Source organism: Myotis daubentonii, chromosome 6, assembly GCF_963259705.1.
Source record: "Myotis daubentonii chromosome 6, mMyoDau2.1, whole genome shotgun sequence".
Classification (NCBI taxonomy): Eukaryota; Metazoa; Chordata; class Mammalia; order Chiroptera; family Vespertilionidae; genus Myotis; species Myotis daubentonii.
Window position 1 is genome coordinate 63,610,177 of NC_081845.1, and position 17,943 is coordinate 63,628,119.

A 17,943-nucleotide genomic window follows, 5' to 3' on the forward strand; every position below is an offset into this window, starting at 1 on the left:
GAATCATCGGTTGGCTGCCTCCTGCATACCGCACATTAGGGATTGAGTCTGCAATACAGGCATGTGCCCTGATCGGGAATTGAACCATGACCTCTTGTTCATAGGTTGATGCGCAACCACTGAGCCATGCCTCCTGGGCCCTAAGCACTAATTTTTGAAGGTGAATTACTAAGCTTATCCCACACCCAAGGCTAAGTTCCCCTTTTGGAGGTGTGAGTATCTGCTTATATTACTTGGAATTCTGTCACATGGAAGATGTGTCCCTTCTCTCTGTTATTTATTTACTCAGTCATTTACTTATATTAGCGAGGACTCGTGGATATTTATTTTATACTTTGGGATGTAATATTGTGTCATACTATTTATTTGGTTGCTCAATTTCTTCCAGCTTTGGCCATTGAAGCTCTTTCCGGTTGTTTTCTGCATCCCTTTTTCCTGACCCATTATTTTGTGTGTATTTTTTTTTGAGTACTTCCTTACTTTTAGGGAGCATGAGATGATATAGATTTCCTACCCAGCTTTAGACTCAGCCATTTTTCGGAGGATTCCTGTTTCCTTCCAAATGGTACTTAGAAATCAAGATATGAGTGCTGTGTGCTTTTGGGTGGGAGGGTAATTATGTTATTTATTATAGTAATTTATTAACCTGAAATAATTTAATTCAGAAAAATATTTGTGATATGCCCTGGCCTGTGTGCTCAGTAGTTAGAGTGTTAGCCCACACAACTAAGGGTCACAGGTTTGATTCCTGGTCAAGAGTAGGTACCTGGGTTTTGTGTTCACTCTCTGACCTAAGTGTCAGGGCAAGTCTGGGAGGCAACCAGTCGATATGTCTCTCTCAGATCAATGTTTCTCTCTCTCTCTCTCTCTCTCTCTCTCTCTCTCTCTCTCTCTCTCTCATCTCTCTCTCTCTCTCTCTCTCCTCTCTCCCTTCCACTCTCTCTGAAAAGCAATGGAAAAAATATCCTCAGGTGAGGATTAAAAAATAGATTTTCTTTGTGTTATAACCATTTTATATACTATGTTACTGACCCTCCCAGCCCAGGGACCCAGTGCCACTCATGCCAATAGAACAAGACTGAGTTCGGTAAAGTAGGGCCAACACTTTATTCTTTGATCAAGGAATGGAGAAGCGTGAGCTCATGCTCTAATCATACCTTCTCCCTGACTGAGGAGGACCCTTATGTGTTTATAGGCTGTGGTGTGATATTTTTAATTGCATACATTAAAATTCATTTTAGAGGATATATTGTATTTGACAAATGCATATCAGCACGTCCTACCACTCCAGTACCATACAGAACAGTTTTATCTCTAGCTCTCCAAAAGCCAGCTGCTATTGAGGCATCGGGTCATGGGCTACTTGGTGGATTCACACATGTAAACCCTGTATTTGTCTGGGTCTTCTGAGACATGATTCAATGTGCAGAAATGTCACTAGGGAAAAAGCTATGTCAAAGGAAATAAGGATGGGACTGGAAAGGCTGGGAAAGATGTGAAACCAAGATGCAAACTGACCCCAAGTGCAAGAGAAGCTGGAGGCGATCGAGTGGAGACCTCTGAGGTTTGTGTGCAGTGTGAAGGTTTGGCAAAGCCATCAGGATTCCTTGAGCTGGTTGGCCTACAAAGGAGTCCCATGCTTCCCAGGAATAGGTCAGCTTTGGTCGCCTGCAGCTCTCAGCCATTGGTAGGGAGGGACGCACCGACGCTGACCCCTTCTATCTGCATTTCTGCCTCACCCTTCTCTTCTGTGGTGTCGATTTCTCTGTTTGAGAAAGACACATGTAATTGACAAGAGAGTCTCACAAACAAGAAAATGCCCTAGAGAAATGCACATAAGTATACTTATATGTCTATGTGTTACACATAAACATACCTATGCTAACTTTACACGTTCATTTAAACTTCAGTTAGAAATAATGAAATAAATTTAAAATAAAGGGCACAGCAGGGAGAACATTATTCATAATGACTATTTTGATAGGAATATTTTGGATATCTTTGAACCTTGCATTCATCTTTCATTGAAAAAATAATGTGTTTGTTTTCAGTTAATGTGTCTACTAATTTAAAAATATTATCTATCTAGATCTAACCTGTGGGGCTCTAATAGTAGTGCCTAAATAAATAAAGTTGTACCTGGCTTAAGAGAGATTTTATTCTAGCATCATTTGGATACACACACACAAAAAAAGATAAAGACAAACTTTTTTTCCCCATTAAAGCTCTGAATGGATGTGAACACAGCACTGTGCCCTGGAGGCCCTTGATTCCAAATGCATGGCAGGCATCATTGTTACCATCTCAGAAAACCCAGACAGCACCAGTAAACTGAAAAATAACTTAAACCCATGGGCCTCGACCCAAAGGAAGCTAAAAGCAAAAGTTTAGAAACATGTGAGGAAAAGAAAATAGTTAAATAATAACTATTACATATGCCTAGTTCCACACCCTGCCCCCCACACCCCTCAGAAGAAGAGGCAGTGTTATTGGGATGCAGAATATTTAAGCAGAAATTGTGCTGCAGATAAGAACATCAGGATAAAAAGCGAAGGAAAGCAAGGGGGGGGGGTAGTGAAGAAAAAGCAAGGACCTATTTTTTTTCTGAACATTATTTTTTACGTGAATTGGCTTCACTGGAGAATTGAGAGTTTTCTAGAGGTTAAGGAAGAACACCTTGCTGTGAGATTTAATATCTGTAGGGAAATAAAGATAAAGAAGATAATGACATAAATATATAACTCTAACTTAAGTTTTCTGATTTTGTTACTAAAGAGCTGAGGGTTTTATACACTTTTCACAACGCATTTTAAAATGAATTGCCCAATTAGTAGTTTCCTTTTTATTGCTCCACTTCCACCTGCTCACAATAGCAGTTTTTGGCCTTGCACTCACATTCCTTCACTCCCACATTTCTGGAATGAATGAGCCACGTCAGTTCAAGCCTCATCGACTGTAAATCTTTCAACCTTAAAAATAGGGCATAACTTTTAGTTCCTCATCATAAATCCAAAACTTCATTATTTCTGGCAGTCACAAACATCAGTGTTAATTGCTATGCCAGGAGCAAAGTTTCCAGTAATACGGATGAACCTAGCTAAATTTTGCTGCTCCTCTTAGTTCTCCTCATTTTTTAAATGTCTTAAAAAAAAATTGGACAGAACTAAAGATCTATATGTTAATGAGATTTCCACATTTGCATGAGAAATAGGTGATAGAACATATAATAGACATCTGTTGTACAAAAAACATATTAGAAATATAAGAAAAATGTATTCTATCATTATAATATAAATTAAGTAAATCTCAAGTTTATGAATGAAATCTAAATTTCTGGAGTTTATGTAAATTTTCAGGGAAAGAACATACAAGATTTAAGTATAACAATAACTGACTAATAAGCATACTGAGAACTTACATGTACTAACCAAATTCTTTAAATTTCAAGTTATTTTGTTTGCTTTCTGTCAATCCTAATTCTTTTCTAAATTATATATTTTAATAGGTAGAAATAACAGTATTAATTTAATGTGGCTGAAGTAACCCTGTAAACACTTAAAAATATTCTCTAGCTAATTGAATGAGGGTTTTGCATCCAGAGTACGAAAGATTTCAAATGACGGTTAGATTTGCATCTTCCACTGATACTTTCTCTTCAGTGAGATTTTTAATTTTTAGGGTTGCAGGATTGTTTCACTGCCATATGACAGATTTTTGTATGTAAATTTAAATTATTCCAGGATTTTTACTGTATTTTTTCAAGATCTGACCAAATGGAAGGATATAAATGTAGTCTGAATAAATTTATGGATCAGAGAGAGTTCATGGACAATGGCATCTGTCACCACATTTGTTTTCAAATAATTATCCTATTTAAAATAATTTTTCTTCAATTCTTACTAGTCATCATTTATTCTACTTCATGACAAGAAGGCTTATAGGCAAACGTAAACCAAACAGATAAACTGATGAAACATTATTTTATCTTAAATAAGTTAGTTATCTGGAACTAGAGTAGAGGTACCTCTTTGCCAATGAAAATAATCTTTCTCCATTTGCTAGGTAACAGAATACTGATTTTTAGAAGGCCACACATTTTCCTGGAATAAAAAAAAACGCACATTTCTCAGCATCCCCTGCAGGTAAGTGTGCATTATGACCAGGTTCTACAATATAATGTAAAGAAATAATCAGGACAAAGACAGAGCTCACTGAAATCACAGCCATGACAGCTTATACACAACGTTCAATGGAGCTGGAAGATGACAGTGTAAAAAATTTCCTAGAAAGAAAAAGATGAAAAGAGAAAATGGAGAAAAAGATAAGAACTTAGAAGATCGATCTAGAAGTTTCCACATCCATTTAGAAAATTTTTGAAGTAGGAACCAAAATGTCAGAGAAGAATTTATCAAGAAATTATACACGGACATTTCCCAGAATCAGAGAACATGATTCTCAAGTCTTAAATGGACTCACTGCATCTCCAGCTGAATGAACGCAACCAGACAGTATACAAAGGAATGGTAATACTGCAGGTTTGACCAGTGCTTCTCACATGTTAATGTGCATTCCCATCACCTAGAGATCTTGTTAAAATGCAGATTCTAATTCAGTGGCTCTGAGGTGGAACCAGAGGTCCGTTCTAACCAGTTCCCGGATGCTGCTGCTCCTTCCAAATACACTGGGAGTTACAAAACGCTAGCAGTTGGAAGCAATGGCTTCAAATTTTGAGAGAAAATATCTTGAAAACCAGAAGTCTATGTCCTGCCAAATTATGAGTCAAATGTGAGGGTAGAATAAACACATTTCCAAACACAAAGACCTCAAAAGCTAACTCCTATGTGTGCAGCCCGCAAATGCTAAGGGATGAACCCAAAAGGAAAAAGATATGGGACCTAGGAGAAAGCAATCAAATGTTGCAAAATGATGGCTCTGGTCACAAGACTAAGAGAGATCTGATGGAGAAACTAAAACACTGTTTAAGAAAAATAATAAAACAATGATCAATTCCAGGAAAATCAATATAAATTGTAGAAGAGATGATCACTGCTGTATGGCTCAGGAGTGATCTATTTTATTTTATTTTATTTTATTTATTTTATTTTTTTATTATTAGTTAAGGTATTACAAATGTGTCCTCATCCCCCCCATTAAGCCCCAATATTTTTATAGTAATGTAATGACAATAAAATTAAGCAAAAATTATATGTATATATGAATATGCATGTCATCTAGATTTTTACATATATACATGATATGTATATATTAACTTATGTAATAACCCCATGAGAAAAGGCTAAACGAGGTAAAAGCCGTTGTTTATGCAGAGCAATGGATGGAGAATAGAGTACATCAGGGATGAGAGACTGCTTAAGTTAGTTTTGAACCATTCATTACACCTGTTTTGATACATTTTAACTGGAAGTAATGGGAAAATAATATTTTCATATTAATAAATTATAATTCACAATCTATTAGAACACTATTCAAGAAAATTAGAAAACATTTTCAAAAAGAAATTATAATTCAGCATGAAACTATGCCATTATATTACCAAAGTTATATTGTTACTGAGCATAGTAACACTATTTTCTCAATCTTCTTTACTTCTCTGTATTTTATATATTTTTGTAATCATCATGCAAAAATGTTAGAATAGAAAACCTAAAGCAAATTGTGTTTAAAATGTGGCAATTCTGGAACAAATGAAAATAAACTATTAATGCAGAGATTCAAGAAAAGTATAAACATTACTTAAAATAAGTCACAGTTTCTAGGAAGTAAAAGAGTGGTATAAAAACATATATATATCCCCAAATATTTTAAGCAGTGTTTCAAATATTTACTTCAACAGCTAAAACATATGATTTATACATTTAATGAAAAAAAATTGAACTATAAGGCTAAATTACTGAAACAGTACAAATTAATAATTTTTTTTCTGGATGCCATGCACTAGAAGGTATTTTGTATTTACATGCTTTTGCTTGAAAAGTCACATACTTTAATATTGGATTCTCTTGGCATCAGTATTTCTTTATCCCTTAGGCATATAGCTTAGACTGAGCAACATGAAATGCAATTGGAAAAAATCAAATCCCTTCAAAGCTTTAAATAGTCATCTTCCTGCATGAGTTTTCTATAAGACGTGCGAAGAAAAAAGCATGCCAATGTGATCTGTATTATTTTTCCATTTTCTATCAATTTTTACTTCAGAAAGAATAAACTGCATTTTTAATGTTTTGTTTTCATTGCAATGTCTGAATTATGGTAATTAGTTTCACCATGAATGCCACAGGTCAGGAAGTCTGTACAGTATCATTGGTTAGAGCAAAAATAGAATGTGTAGACACAACAGATAATGTATTCAATAATGTCACAGACATAACAATGACTACCAACTAATTTCAAATCAACATGCCTTTTCTTCAGTTTCTCACCCCAGATGCTGAATCGGTGCTGACATGATTTACCTTCAGGACATGTTTGGTAAAGCTTAACTAACTTCTGGAAGTCAATGAGCATATTTCTGAGTGGGAGAGGAGTGAATTCTAACCACAAGAACAAAACAATGGGCTTTGATCTTTCCTGAGTGATGATTAGCTTAAGCTTTGGGGAAATAAACAGAAACAGGTAACAACATCTACTGAGTGTCTACTAAGAGGCACACTCAATCAAGCATTTTATATGTTCCTTCATTTAATTATCACAGTTATTACTAACATTTTAAAATAAGAAAATAGTGGCTCAGAAAAGTTAAATATCTTTCCCAGGATCACTCTGCTATACAAGGGTAAAGAGTGACCCACAGTTGTCCTTGGAAATGGCATCATCACGGGAGAAGGGGGTCTGACTTAAGCTTCTCCAGAACTTTCAACTCTATCAGCAGAGTTAAAATTAAGCACACACATTCGGAAGTCCAGGGTAAACTGGACACTAGGACTGAGACACTGTGTCACAGAGCCCGCTCCTCTGCTCCACAGAACTCCCAGCCTGACCGCCACTCTCCATCCTCAGTCCCATAGACCAAACCTCATTCTGCCCTTTTCCCTATTCTCAGCCTCATGATAAGCCCCAGCTCCCAAGGTTTCCATGCCCTATTTCATGTCTTTCTCTCCCTTCCTCCTCCTCCTCCTCCTCCTCCTCCTCCTCCTCCTCCTCCTCCTCCTCCTCCTCCTCCTCCTCCTCCTCCTTCTTCTTCTTCTTCTTCTTCTTCTTCTTCTTCTTCTTCTTTTCTCTCTCTCTCTCTCTCTCTCTCTCTCTCTCTCTCTCTCTCTCTCTCTCTCTCCTTTAGATTTCTGGATTTATCTTAAACAAGAGTCTTTATTTTGCCAACCTCAAGACAGATTTGGTTCTCCCAGAGTACCCTGATACCCCTCGAGCTCTCTCAAATTGTGGCTTATTTTTATTTGTCTGTTTAACTTTCCTCTTATAGCTCTTGTGTTACGAGGCTGAGATATTGTCTGGGTGTCTCTTTATCCATTCCTGATCTCTCTATACCCTTCCCTAAAACCTCCCATATTCATATTTAAATCCCATGCTGTCAGATGAATACTCTGCTACTGCCAGTCACCCTCAGGTAATTGCCTCTCACAGCCTCATGATCTTAACCCCTTACTCACTCTTTCTTTTTCATACCCCTCTTGATCTTATTATACAAGTATATGATCCTTGTAGCACCTTCCTTTCTTCCAATGCTGCTATTCCCCACACTTCCTTAGCTACTCACTCCCATGGCAATTCCCTAAACTTTGACATTAATATTAACTGAACCCAAATAATTTTAATTGTGCATCCCAATTACTAACTGATACCTTTGACCAGCCGTGGGCAAACTACGGCCCACGGGCTGGATCTGGCCCGTTTGAAATGAATAAAATAATTGAAACAAAAAGACCGTACCCTTTTATGTAATGATGTTTACTTTGAATTTATATTAGTTCACACAAACACTCCATCCATGCTTTTGTTCTGGCCCTCCCGTCCAGTTTAAGAACCCATTGTGGCCCTCGAGTCAAAAAGTTTGCCCACCCCTGCCTTTGACCTTTCAAGCTCTTTCTCTCTAAAACATCACTGCCAACAATCTAGCAGCCCTACAGAGATCTCCAATCCATTGATTCTCTCAGCTTTCACTGATTTTTCCTTCACTGATATCCTTTACCCTTGTTACCCGGATTAAACCTTAAGGCCAGTTAATTCTTATATAGCTTTACCTGGTCTAAAACCAATTTGTTCTGTTTCCTTATATCTGATTATTAAATAAGTTTTTACAAATAAGGGACTATTTATTAAGAACAGGGTGTATACTACACAGAAAATATTAAGGCATTACTTTGGGTGTGGAGGGGTATATTAGGGACTATCTGTAAGGTCTGGGGTAAAGTTTTTGAGGACCCAAATGCTTTCATTAATCCTACACTTTTGGAGTTCTCAACTAAGACATGGTGGCACACAAAGAAGAAATGCGATGAGTGAGGCCCCATGACAATTTTACCAGTTCCTTGGAAAGTATTCAATATGACAGAGGGAAGATTTGGCAAAGACTGGATTTTTTTTTAATGTGACCTAGATATCATGCCAAATTGGGGCTTCCCCTTGAATATTCTGAATCTTAATATGAAAGACCACATGCTCACACATGCCTATGGAAGGAGTGCTATGATTGTGATTATGGGGAAGATACCAAATCTATTTACCTAAAAAGCCTCATATTCTAAGGGCCGGATCAGAAAGGAAAAAGGACAAACCTCTCCCAGTAAAAAGAAGCCCTGTCCAGGTGGAATCAGAAAGAAGAGAGACTGTTGCATTGGTAGTAGAGGAGGCGAGACAGACAGTGTTGCCCATAAGGTAAACTGATACACCACTGAATGTGACCCAATTGTTCCATATTCTGAGCAATTGGATTAGCAACCCCTGTTCCCAGAAAGAGTTAGTGGGAAAGTGCTTGGGAGAGGAGAATTTGAATGGGGAGGGTCAGAAGCATTCATTTGTTCATTCAGTACATTAATACACTTTACGGTGGTTGGTACTGAAGATGCAGTAAATTTGATAACGTCCCTGTCCTTGAGGGGAACACATTTTAAAGGGAGATGATGGGCTATTAACAACAATAAACTGTGGATAATACTAAGTGAGTAAAATTGCACGGGAACTTGAACAAATTAGAAGTCATCTTTGAAGTGATGGAGAAAAGGTGAGCTTGTTGGCCGAGGCTTTGAAAGATGGGCCTTGAGCTTGGGAAGCAGTCTGTCTTCCAATTTTTATTTTGAGAAGTTGGTGGTCTATTGTTACTTTGTAGCTAATCGGTTTTCTTGCTGATTTGTCTTTGGGCCTGCAATTTCACCATAAAATGACAAGGTGTGAATTTTATTTTATTTATTTATTTGTTTAAGACACTTTTAAATCTAAAAATATGTCCCTTAATCAACTTTGGAAAGTTCTCTGCGATTATATCTTTAAATTTCTCCATAATTTTATTATCTCCTTTAGGAATTTTGGCTATGTGTATGTTAGAGTTTCTCACTTTATGATTAGAATTTTTTCATTTTTTTTTGTTTCCCCATGCATTTTGAGGAATTTTTTTCAGAATTGTCTTCTAACTTGTTAAATATCTTGAGCAGTTTCCAATCTGCTATTTAAATTATTACATTTTGCATTTATAGTAGTTTCTTAGGTTATTCATTTGACATTTGTCTAACCATTTGTGATAGCCTTTAGGCATGTTTTTAATCCCCTCTTTTATTTCCATAAGCATATCAAGCACACTAACTCTGCAGTTCAAGAACAATTCCAGTATTGTGATATCTTTGAAATTTTTATTCTTCTCTTTAATGTCTGCTTACTCTTAATCTTGATATTCTGGTGTTGTTTTTGTTTTGTTTATTTTTGTGTGACTTCAAGTTTATTGAAAATTTATCTGTAATAAATCAATGGTCACACTGATAGACCTGGCTGGAGAAACTTACTTAATTCAGCAATACGTTAGTAATTTCAAATCTTGGCTGAGTTCGAGAAATCTTCTCTCTAGGAAAGTATATCTGTTCCTACTGAAATGGTGGTATGTGTGTTTGTTCCAAATGGTTAATGTCAACTAAGCTGTAAAATCTGAGAAAGGGATTATGTCTATTTATCTCTCTCCTTTTAAAATATCTTTATTGTTGAGAATATTACAGATGTCCCCTCTTCTTCCCCCCTTTGGCCCCCCTCCACTTGATTCCTTCCCCTCCCTAGACCTTCACCACACCATTGTCTGTGGATATGTTAAGCATATTAAGGCTCTGTGAAACTAGAGAAATGACATTTATAGTGTCATATCTTTCAGTTTTTTTAATTTAAAAATCAATATGGATCTAGTAAGATGTATATAATGTACTTAATATCATTATTATTGTTGTGTAACAATGCAACTCTCCCAGAGGATTTATATGGAGTAAATATGGCATCTCTGAAAAACACTGGGGTTATTTCGTAGTAGTAAAAGGGTCAAAAAAGAAAAAAGAAAAAGAAAAGAGTTGAAGATGCTGGGGTTTTTTTTTTTGAGAATAATTACTTTTCTTTCTTTTGTTAGGTACTAGGTATGGCGCCTGGATAACCATAAACTAACTTATCAGTTAAAGATTTGTGAGGTTATTTTGGTACCTTGAAATTACTATAAATTTTAACTCAGGTACTTAATATCCTCCCCATCCCTACATCTTACCTGAGATCCAAGGCTTTGTCAGATAGGCTTTCTTGTTGTTTGTGGAGAGCTGCTACAACAGTGGTTCTCAACCTTGGCTGCACATTAGAATCACCTGGGAATCTTTTTAAAATCCTGATTTCTGGGCCTCATCCTCCGGAAATTCTGTTTCTTTGTTACTAATGTTGTGCCACAACCCATAACAAAGAAACAGAATTTCCCGAGGATGAGGCCCAGAAATCAGGATTTTAAAAAGATTTCCAGGTGATTCTAATGTGCAGCCAAGGTTGAGAACCACTGCTATAGTTGTAAGCTTAACCTTATGGTCTGAACCTATGGTCCCAGGTGGCTAAGTGAGGTAGGCTGTGGGAGTTGCAAGCAAGTGCTGCCAAAACAAAGCTTGATAGAGTTCAGGTGCATGTAATGGAGTAGATTCGAAACCCGCGAGAACATTGTAAACATCTTGACCACACCCTTACTTTGCCTTGTGGAATCTGGCTATAAAATAAAGACTGGGCTTGCAGGCTGTGGCGCTGTCTCTCCATCTGAGAGCAGTGTCCCACCTAGCCCCAGCTTTATTCTCTTGTCTGTCTTCTTTAATCCTTCACCGCCCCTCCTCAGGTTCACCCCTGGCCATGCTGAGCAAGGCATAGTTGTTCCCACTTGTGGGACAATTTTCTTAGCCATTTTTTCCTTTTCCTGAGCTTAGCCCTGAGGGGACTATGATGTAATGTAAAGAACCTTTAATTGGAATCCCCACTTTTAAGTCCTTGTCTCTTGTTGCTTGTGAGCTCCATTAAGACTTACAGCTTCTGGAAACCAGCCAATATCCCCAGGGCAAGCTTCTCGCTTTGGGCATCTCTTTAACCACTGTGGATTGGCATTCTCACTTTATTTTTGCCTTCTGAAAATTCTCTTTACTTTCTTGTGAGCTTGGCTATCCATTTTTTTTAAAAAAAAATTTAATATTTTAAAGATTTTTGTGAAGATAAAAATGTCAGGATTTATAGTCTATTATATTATAAAAAAAAGTCTGTATGTTTGTGCTAAATCATTTTAGAGTTGTAATTTATCAATTGATTATCATTATCCTATGAAGGCATTAAATAATTTAAATAATTTGTAGTTCTAAAGGTAATTATAATAATACAAATTACTCTGGAAGTTAAAGATGCTTAGAAATTATTATTGAATACTCTAATTTTCTTTTTTACCATCTCCCCAAAGTAATTACTTTTATTCCAATTTATTGAATAACACAGCTACACTGTAAAGAGATCACCCTTGTTACCCTCTGATCCCTGGTTGCTTCAGAGAACTGTTATCATATCAAGTTTTGGGACTCACTAAACATCACAAGTGCATAGAATAAAATAATCATGGCATCACATTGTGCTTTGCAAATGGATATATAGGGAGCCTGAGGAAGTGTTCGATGTGTATAGTTTTTAAAGAGATACTAATATGTCCAAATATATATTTGCTTTGGAGGTTATTCCATGCCAAAATCTTTAACATGATAATTGTAGGTCCTGGTCTCTTAGGTGTCTGTTATCACCTCTTTATCAACTAAAAATTCTTCCTAATTCAAGTAAACAAATTTCACAGGTATAGAACTTCAATTATTTAAGGTCATTTATATCTCATAATAAGTACCTCATGGTTTTAGAAAGTTGGCATTGAATGTAAAATAATAGTTTTTTAAAACATTGACATAACCATAGAAATATGCTTCTATGTGTTTATATGGTAACGGAAGAAGAAATACTTCAAACATTTCCTGGAGAGAAAGCTGGGTGTGATTGTATGCGTGTGCATGTGCAAACGTATTCATTTGTAGTTCCGTAACTCTCCGTACTTTAATCAACTTTCCACGTTGTATCCTGGCCTCTTAGCATGCCATGGCTGCACTTTAGGGGACCTATTATGAAGTAACTTGTATTCTGGGAAAACTTTCCATTGAAGAGACAATGTTCACTCCAAGTCCCTCACAATCAAATATAAACTTTTTGTCTAGATTGATTATCTGTGTGTTATTTAATTGGTCATTTTCTAGGGTAAAAATTACATTAAGTGGAGATAAATTTAATAAAAATGATTTGGGTAAGATTTGCCTTTTGTTTTTGATAAAGTCTTTTTCTTCAAAATTCACAGAATTTAGGAAAAATGATAAGATGCACCTCATATTCAGCAGCATCATAATACTTTCCACAGAAAAGGTAAAAAGACAGGAAACAAAGAAGATATTGCAGAGAAGTGCTGTTCGCCATTGCTTGTCATTATCTTGAGAAGTCTTACTAAATGATATGAATCCCAGACAATTCTTTGCTTTTCTAATTTCTCATTCTCCACCTTGCTTATCTTCTTTCCTTCCTTACTTTTGTCCAGACCCTTGGTTTCTCTACTTTTCTTATCCTATTGGCATATTTCATACCTACCTAGCTCCGCTACTTCCAGGGGTGTGGCCTAGATTGACGTCCATAAAATGTGGATGGCAGGATAAGCAGGGAGAGAATGAAAACAGATCACATTTCGGCAGTGTTTAGTACAGTGCCTGGAACATAGTTAATATTTAAAATAAGCATGATAAACAAGCAATAAAGGTATAAATAGTACTAATAAATAAAACTAAAAAAAATAATAAAACAGCAGGTTATATTAACCACAAAGCTTTGGAGTAGACATGTTGGATGTCAGATCATGAGGAAATATATTCCAGGCTTGAATACTATTGGGGAAAAGCACACTGAATGATTAAAAATAGATTACAGTTGTTATTTTTAATTATTTTACTTTTTATGTTCCACATTGCTCCTAGTATCTGGTAACTGATAAATCAATTTGACAACAGAATCTATAGAAGGAAAATGTTTCAAGGCCTGTCCTGAAGGGTTAATGTGGACAGTGAGAACAGTCCCAGCTGTGCTTTGCAGTTCACTGAAATGCTACTGCACCAATTGACGGAGACGGAATTTAAGGGCCTTTTGAAGAAAGTCCTGGTAAAGTTGTCTTCTTCTCAGTGACCCAATTCCATGTCAGGTTTCTACTAAACAAAGAGTTTGACTTTGTAGCCAGCACTGGTGCCTACTGCAGTGTCTGAAAATGGATGTAACAAAACATTGGATTTTTTTCATTTATATTTAAGTTTCAAAATTTTTATAATGAATTATATATGAAATTCTACTTCCTGGCATCTAAAAAAAAAAACACACAGATAAAGTGTTGCTCCTCATTAGATATGGAGACTTAAGCTAAATTAATGAGATAATTTTTGCAAAAATCAAACTATTACTTAATAATTTACCAAAAAAGACTTATTGCTCAGTGGAATTTTATTATTATTTTCTTTCCTAGGACTCATTAAATTTATTCACTTCATTTTAATCCCCTAGTTCTCATATTTACCTGTGACTGAGAATTGATTGAGCTCCTTGGAGAAAATGCAGATTCCTGGGTTCCACCTCCTGAGACTGATTCAGGCATCTCTAGTAGCAACCTACTATATATCAGGCCACCAAGATCTGGGGTCAGGAAACCATGGCCTATGACTCATCAGAAAAATCTGTCCCATGGTTTGTCTGTCTTTCTAGAGTCTACCTAAGCATGGTCTTTCATTAAAGGGTTAAAGAAAGAAAGAAAAGAAAAAAGGAAGAAAACCAAACAATATGTCCACAAAGCCTGAAATATTTATTATCTTTCTGTTCCCAGAAAAAGTTTGCCAGCCCCTGCCCTAGAGGATCCTGGTTCATTCACTCTACAGATATTTAATGATAGCTTACTCTGTGTGAGGCATGCTCATTGGCCCTGGTGATGGGGATACATAGACCAAAAGAGGCAGAAACCAGTGTCTAGTCTCATGTAGGTTGCATTCCATGTGGCACCGATAACAATTAACTTATAATTATCAGTGTTAACTCACAAACACATCAAAATGATCACCTTAAATGTGTTTATATTTTATTCTAAGTGCAATGGTACTCATAATCTGTAAACCCAATTTTTAGACACATGCCTAAGAAATGAATGAACAGTATATTACTACTCTAAGATATAGTAATTAAAATTAAAATGATTAAGTTAGAAGAGAAATACCTAAAACAGTAGTGTCTGTTTTGCAAACCAGATTTTGTATTTTTCTTTACTGTGTATTTATGCATAATCTTGAGGGATATAAAACTCAGAATTAATTATAGACTAATATACTAAAATAAATATATTAAAATTCAGCATTTAAAGAAGATAAAAGTTTTAGAAGTATTTTATTTTTATGAATCTATGTGCATAAGTCTGAGTTTATTAAAAATAAGAATTATGTTTTATTTACAGTTATGATACCAATATGTAATAATCCTTAGTCCCTGATAATGGGTTTTAAAACATATATATTTACATGAAGTGTAAAAGTCACTTTAAAAAGACTAATAATTTTTGGTTTTAGAAATTTAACATTCTCCATGGTAACAATGATATATTATGATGACTTAACCATAAAGGCAAGTGTGAGAACCCAATGAATAATTCATGCTGTCTGCCCCTAACTTCATGCATTAATTCCATTAGACATCAGCTTAAGCTTTCAATGGAAAATCCATTTAAAAATAAACCATCACTGAACACAAATAGCAAAAAGGCTCTAAAAGACCATATGGTAAACTGCAACATTTATTATTATAAAAAGTTAATTTTTTTGCCAAAGAAAAATATAAATAATGCTTAATATACAACTTATTCATATGCTCCCAACACATTTCAAAATAGAAACATTCAATATACATTTTTTAAAAAATCACATCACATCCAGCTGGCATTGAACTTAATATATTTGAAGGAACAACTGTAGGACTAATATGGTAGCACAAGTTAAGAAAATGCAGTGATTTCTTAGTTGCCTGGCAAATCGTTAATGGTTGTTATGGCCTGCCTGTATGTTTGTCTTCCTGATAAGACCTCGATAAGCTTATAATGATAAAATTTATCCTTTAGTACCCCATTTTTGTAAGCACTGGAAATGTTTGTTAAAAGAATGAATTAATTTTCTCTGGGTGAAAAAATAAAATAAAATATTAATAATCCTTAACTAAGTACAAAGGAAAGACATAATAGGAGTTACATGAAAATGCAGCTGGAATATTTCGGATATTTTCAACAGGAGTATAAATGATTGAAAAATTCCAAAACAATGTATGTTTGTTATGTGAATGTAAATAACACATTTGTAAAGTATGGAAGTGGCTAGTGATCTTTAAAGAGGTGAATAATAGTCTCTATATCACTGAATGAAAATATATCAAGATTTGTGTCACAAATATTCTTCAGGCAAGCTGTAGTTCATTGCTATAAATCAATTCAAACAAAGAAGGGATATGAAAATATTTTTAACAACAATGACTAAAAAGCCAATGTATTACAAATTACTGGGAATAAGAGCAGAAAGGGAAAATATTATCTCAGTGGCAGGAAGTGGAAACGGTGATAACATGAAATCAATATTTATCTATCGTAATAGTGCAAGGATTCTTCTGCTGAACATTTACCACATTTCAATTGCTTTCTACATTCTACACTTTGTATCTTTTTACATGAATATTTCTTTAAATTTTCTATAATACCATAATTTAATATATCTATAATAATAAAAGCATAATATGCTAATTAGACCAGACAGCCAAATGACCTTCTGGATGTCATTCCAGACATCCTTCTGGATGAAGCCGCAGGGGCTGAGGCAGAGGCGGTTAGGGGTGATCAGGCAGGCAGGCAGGCAAGAGGTTAGGAACCAGCAGTACCGGATTACGAGAGGGATGTCTGACTGTCAGAATCCCCCGAGGGGTCCCGGATTGCAAGAGGGTGCAGGCCAGCCTGAGGACGAATTTTGTGTGCCGGGCCTCTAGTTATATAATAAATTTATTTATTATTTCTAGGGTTTACTGACTGCTCCAGCTAGAATGTAAGCTTCCCGAAGGCATGTGACCTAGACCCTGCCTCACTCAATTGGTGCATTTTATTGGCCTGGCATTGATAATTTTTCAAGAATAGGGGCAAATCCAACTCCAGCCAGTGAAAGTCAGGCCCAAGATTTTAGTTTGAAATTGTTTGGAGAAAGAAAAATTCTCATTTCTTCTGCACTTGAACTTAAGAAGATACTGAAGCTATAGCTACAATAGCTCTCTTGTTACAGAGAGAAGCCTGATAATGGAGTCCTGTGGCTGTTTCTGTTACATGAACCAACACTTTCAATTAGACATTTCACACTTGCCATGAAAAGAATACTCCTCAGGTGATGTTAGGGGGCTGAAATCACTGTATTTTAATCAAGACACCTCAATTCGCATCCTAACTCTGCTTTGAGTAGCTTTGTCTCTGAGCCAACCACTTTATTCTCTAGGCCTGAATGCAAAATGTGGAAGTCAGATGAGGCATTCTCTCTGATAGCTTCCAGTTCTATCATTCTGTGAAGCAGCTCATATGTAAACATGTGACTAAAAAGACCACGCCAGGCCCTGAAGTTCTCCCGCATTAGAACACATGAAGTCTGTCTCCCATCAGCTGTTTGTGCCGGAGGAGCCAGGACTCATTTGCACAAGTGCCTGTTTTAACTCTGCTCAAGCGTTGGTGCCTCCTGCTAAAACAATCATCAAGTGGCTCTGAGACACGTGCTAGAGCCTGCCCAGTTCTGATGCATGGTCCAGCAGTGAGCCAAATGTGTCAGTTCGAGTGGAAACATGGCCATATGGATTGCTTAATTTCTATTCCTTGAAAATGTCACTTTTTTCCAGTCTGAATAATTGCTATGCAATGGCTTTTAAAAAGAATTCTCAATAATGAATTAATTTAAACACACCATTTAAGAAATATAGGTTGTGTTAAAAAAATAAGGTAAATAATCTTAAGAAATATATATTTCTTTGTACATTGCCATGTTTAGAGAGCTTCAGGGGGATTATGTGGGGTTCCTAGTGTCTGAACATTGGGCTATAAAGTCAAGCTAGCTTTTTTCATTTTCTGGCTCTATCCCTTATTAGCAGGGGAACTTGGGTAAGCCACTTAATTTTTCTGATCTTCAGTTGTCTCTTCTATAAAATGGTGATATTAATATTATATATCTAATCCGGCTCATATGAGGATGAAATGAGACCATAAGTACATTTTTCAGTAAGTGCCTGGCAAGAAGAAGTGATTATTAGCACACATAAGAAAAACACCTATTTATAATATATACATATATATTTATTTTATATATTTGCACATACATATATGTCACATTT